General features: G+C 37.5%; 1 pseudogene; it reads left to right on the top strand.

Moving 5' to 3' along the window:
- The first annotated feature begins 4,111 nt into the window (after window positions 1-4,111).
- Window positions 4,112-4,453, top strand: LOC143388528 (eukaryotic translation initiation factor 1 pseudogene; annotated as a pseudogene).
- Window positions 4,454-5,665: the final 1,212 nt, after the last annotated feature.

The following is a 5,665-nucleotide window of genomic DNA, read 5'->3' as shown; positions in this document are numbered from 1 at the left end:
GTGCAGTCTCCAATTGGGGATTGATGGATCCCACACCCCACTTCCAGATGCCCTCCTGTTGGAACCTTTTACCTCCCTTGGGACTGCGGCCATTATTGGGTGTTGGTTGAGGCCGTCTCATGGGTTAGCATTTCTGTATACGTGACCTGGCTGGATCAGCATTTGCCGGCTTTTAGCCCGTGCTCAATCTTTTTACTTTAGCCCCACCTAATGGTTTAATCTGAAATCTGCCTAGGCCCCTTAGTGACAGTGATGTAACTGCTCCTTATTGGTTCTTGCTACTGTCTCTTCTTAGTCTCTCCTAGCATATATAACCTTGTCCCTGACACAATAAAGTTGAGATTATTGCACCTTCATGGTTGACTCCTCTCCTGACCCGGTGTGATTGTGTGGGCCAGGTTGAGTGATGGGCCGGGTCCTGATACTTACCCTCTCGCTCAGCCCAGGAGACACTAGCTGTTCTAGTGCGCTTCACTACCTCTGTCAGAGGGCGGTTCTGACAGCTGGTACCTTGGAGACAACAGGCTGGTCTCCCACATACCATTGTCGTGGGGGGGCGACACCCTCCAACCAGAACCACCCCTCCGACCCTGGTTATATTCACCATCCTGAGGGCAGAGATACTAGCTGACATTTATTGGATGGGAAGGGAAGCAAGAAAAGACACTGATCTCCAACCAAAACAATCCCTGTTTCTTCCTTCAAGATTTTTTTTCTTCTCCCTCTCTATTCTGTCCTCACAACCCCAACATATGTGAAACCAAGTACTTTGTATGAATTAGGATTTTGAGACATATGATATCTGAATATTTTATGATTGTTTTTTATATTCTTTTCTGTTTGCTTTCTTTTTTTCTTTTTTTTCCACCAGTTTTTACTATTTTAACATTTTTAATTTTTCTTAATATATATGTGTGTTTGGGCAGACAAAGTAAATGTCTTCCCACTTGTTTAGTCTACCCAAATTACTTCCTCACTCTTCCTTTCTACTAATCTTCTTATTTAAATTTTTCTTTTATACTTCCTAAGATATAATAGCTCTATATTCTCACCTCCTACCTCTTCAGCATATCATTATACTCCTCATCTCAGTTCTTTGTCCACCATGAGAAACTGTATACCCTTTTACAAACCTACTGAGTATACTGTAGATAATAATTGAATTCACCATTTCTGTACATTGTGCCTAAACTGAAAATCTCTTCATAGCAGCTATTTGGTTAAGTCTGTATTTGGTTGTATTGGCATCTGTTAACATTGTTACTCACCTCAAAAGAGAAGTATTAAAAAACCTACATGGGCATTATAAGCCTATAGGGTTAAAAATGGTAACACCTCAGATCCACAGTGCAATATGAAAAGACAAGAGGAGAAAGTGCCCAAAACATATCAAGATACCACAATACTAGAATCCATGGTCAGCACAGCAGAAGAAACAACAGAGAAGGAGTTCAGGATGTATATGATTAAAATGTTCTGAGAATTAAAGGATGATATAAGAGAGCAAATATAGGCAGCAAAAGATCGTTTGAAAAAGGCTACATAAGCAAATACAGGAAGCAAAAGATTACTTCAATAGGGAGGTAGAGGTTCTAAAAAAATACAAAAAACAGAAATCCTGGGCTGGGAATGTGGCTCAAGTGGTAGCGCACTCACCTGACATGCGTGCAGCCTGGGCTCGATCCTCAGCACCACATAAAAACAAAGATGTTGTGTCTGTCGAAAACTAAAAATAAATATTAAAATTCTCTCTCTCTCTCTCTCTCTCTCTTTCTCTCTCTCTCTCTCTCTTTCTCTCTCTCTCTCTTCAAAAAAAAAAAAAAACAGAAATCCTTGAAATGAAAGAAACAATAAACCAAATTAAAAGTTCAACTGAAAGCATGACCAACAGATTAGACCACTTAAAAGATAGTACCTTAGACAATGAAGACAAAATATATAATCTTGAAAAGAATGTAGACCACACAGTGAAAATGGTAAGAAACTATGAGCAGAACATTCAAAAAATATGAAATAGCATAAAAAGACCAAATTTAAGAGTTATTGGGATGGAGGATGGCATAGAGTTCCAAACAAAAATTTTCCAAACATGAAGAATAAATTGGAAAACCAAATTCAAGGGGCTTACAGGATGCCAAATGTACAAAATCACAACAGATCCACAGCAAGGCACATTATAATGAAAATGTCTAACATACAGAATAAGGAGAGAATATTCAAAGCCACAGGAGAAAGGAACCAGATTACATATAGACAGAAACCAATTAGATTATGTGCAGATTTTTCAAACCAGTCCCTGAAAGCTAGAAGAACCTGGAACAATATATATTAATCTCTAAAAGAAAATAGAGACCAACAAAGAATCTTATACCCATCAAAATTAAGTTTTAGATTTGATGATGAAATAAGAATCTTCTGTGATAAAAATAAATTAAATATTTTACAACTTGAAAGCCTGCACTACAGAACATCCTTGGCAAAATATTGCATAAAGAGGAATTGAAAGACAATGAAACTCAGCAAAAGAAGGTATTACACTAAAGTAAAAACTAATCAAAAAAGAAAGCAAATCAATTTAAATAAAAAAATGGCTGGGAATCCAAATCATGTTTCAATAATAAGCCTTAATGTTGATGATCTAAACTCACCAATCAAAAGACACAGACTGGCAGAAGAATTAAACAAAAAAGACCCAACAATATGCTGCCTCCAAGGGACTCATCTCATAGGAAAAGACATCCACAGATTGAATGTGAAAGGTTGGCAAAAATCATAACACTCACATGGACCGAGGAATTAAGCAGGGGTGTCCATCCTCAGATCAACTAAATTAGACTTCAAGCCAAGGTTAATCAAAAGGGATAAAGAAGAACATTTCATATTGCTTAAGGAAACCATTCATCAACAAGACATAACAAAAAATAAGTTTATATGTCCCAAACAATGCATCATTTACATTCATCAAATAAACTCTTCTCAAGTTCAAGAGTCAAATGGACCACAACACAATAATTCTGGGTGACTTTACGTACATCTCTCATCACTGGATAGATTGTCCAAACAAAAGCTGAAAAAAGAAACTACAAAAATCAATAATGCAATCAATAACTTAGACTGAACTGACATATATAGAATATTTCACCCTTCAGTGAGTCAAAGGCATTTCTGTATATCAGTGACAAAATCTCTGACAGGGAAACGAGGAAAACTGTCCCATTGACAATAGCAAAAAAAAAAAAAAAAAAAAAGAAAGAAAGAAAAATACAGAACACTAAAGAAAGAAAGTAAACAAAAGAGCTTAGAAGATGGAACTATTTTTTTTGGTCTTGGATAGACAGAATTAATATTGTCAAAATGACCATAATACTAAAAACATTATACAGATAGATTGGATGCAATTACAATCAAAATACCAATGATATTTTTCATAGGAATAGAAAAAAGTAATGAAATTCATCTAGAAAAATAAGAGAACCCAGAATAGTTGAAGTAATTTTTAGAAAGAAAAGTGGAGCAGGTGGCATCACTATATCAGAACTTAAACTATACTACAGAGCAATAGTAACAAAAACAGCATGGTATCAGCACCAAAATAGACTGATAGACCAATGGTAGAGAATAGAGAACACAGAGACTAACCCACATAATTACAATTATCTTATATTACATAAATGTGCCAAAAACCTACAGTGGAGAAAAGATAGCCTCTTCAACAAATAGCACTGAGAAACCTGGAAATCCACATGCAACAAAATGAAACTAAATCCCTATCTCTCAACATGCACAAAATTCAACTCAAAGTGGATAGAGGAATTAGAAATTAACCCAGAGACAGTAGGCCCAAATCTCCATCATATTGGATTAAGCCCCTACTTCCTTAATAAGACTTCTATAAATCAAGAATTAAAATCAAAATTAATAAATGGGATAGATTCAAACTAAAAAGCTTCTTCTCAGCAAAAAAAAAAGAATCAGTGGAATCACTGAGCCACCGTGGAGGACTCAGCAGCCTCCCCCTGGAGACCTCCCCTTCTGCCCCCCCCCCCCCGCCACCTTCTCCCGCAGCTGCCTTCCGCAGGCCATTTCCACCAAGGAAAAGGAATTGTATGGTATGTCTGCTATGCAGAACCTCCACTCTTTCTACCCCTTTGCTGATGCAAGTAAGGGTGATGACCTGCTTCCTGCTGGCACTGAGGATTATATCCATATAAGAATTCAACAGAGAAACGGCAGGAAAACACTTACCACTGTCCAAGGGATCGCTGATGATTAAGATAAAAAGAAACTAATAAAGGCGTATAAAAAGAAATTTGCCTGCAATGGTACTGTAATTGAGCATCCAGAATATGGAGAAGTCATTCAGCTACAGGGTGACCAGTGCAAGAACCAATGCCAGTTCCTGGTAGAGATTGGACTGGCTAAGGATGATCAGCTGAAGGTTCATGGTTTTTAAGTGCTTGTGGCTCACTGAAGCTTAAGTGAGGATTTCCTTGCAATGAGTAGAATTTTAAGTTTTAAAACCTCACAGCTTGTATAATGTAACCATTTGGGGTCCACTTTAAACTTGAACTAGTGTAACTCCTTCATGTAATAAGCTGAAAAGAGCCATGCTGTCTAGTCTTGAAGGTCCTCATTTAAACAGAGGTCAAGCAGTAGGTGCCTGGCAGTGTCCACCCTGAAACAAAGCAATAACATGATGTCTCAGTAAAGCCCAGAGCTCCAAGATCAGATGGCTGTGTCGGACCAGAAGCTTCTCAACTCTCCCTCAGCTGAGGCCCCTGCCCTAAGAGTGTCATGACCTGTTCAGGAGGAACGGGGTAAGGCAGATGTACCACTAGAAGGGGGCCTTTTGTATTTTTTTTGCGGGGGTTGTTTCATTTTGTTTTTAAAAAAGAATCCCTGGTGTATAACCTGACCAGGTGGGCAGAACTCAGGGGCCACCTTCCTTCCAGTGAGGTGATGTGACATCTGGCTTGCCACTAAGGTCTTCTTTTTGACTAGACGTATGCTAGCTAAGGGGTGTCCAAAACAACAGAATATGAGGTCAGCTTAATATCAGTTAAACTTTTGACAAGGGAACAAATTCCAAACTGATGTTATCAGTCCTGTAGCTAGCTGTAGAGCTTGCAACTCACTAGCAACAGCTTCCCAGTGCCATGTGAAGTGATAAACTGTTTTTTGGTTTTCTTTTCTCCTTCCACTTTTAATGTTAAGTAATGTATTTAAACCCTTATTTAAATAAAACTTGTTTTCAGAAATAAAAAAAGAAACAATCAGTGAGGTGAATAGAGAGCCTATATTTTGAAAGCAAATTTTTAGCATGTGCACATTAGGTAGAGCACCAATCTCTAGGGAATATAAAAACTCAAAAAGCTTAACACCAAAAAACAAATATCCCAATCAATAAATGAGCAAAGGGACTAAACAGACACTTCTCAGAAAGTGATATATATATATAATCAATCAACCAATATATAATAAAATGTTTAACATCTCTATCAATTAGAGAAATTCAAGTCAAAAATACTATAAGATTTCATCTCACTCCAATCAGAAATGCAGCTATTAATATTACAAACAACAAAAAGTGTTGGCAAGGATGTAGGGGAAAAAGCACACTCATACATTGCTGGTGGGACTGCAAAATGGTGGAGACAATATGGAA

This window comes from Callospermophilus lateralis, unplaced genomic scaffold (genome assembly GCF_048772815.1).
Source record: "Callospermophilus lateralis isolate mCalLat2 unplaced genomic scaffold, mCalLat2.hap1 Scaffold_105, whole genome shotgun sequence".
Lineage (NCBI taxonomy): Eukaryota > Metazoa > Chordata > Mammalia > Rodentia > Sciuridae > Callospermophilus > Callospermophilus lateralis.
Note: the sequence above shows the minus strand (reverse complement) of the source record. Positions and strands in the feature narration are given on the sequence as shown.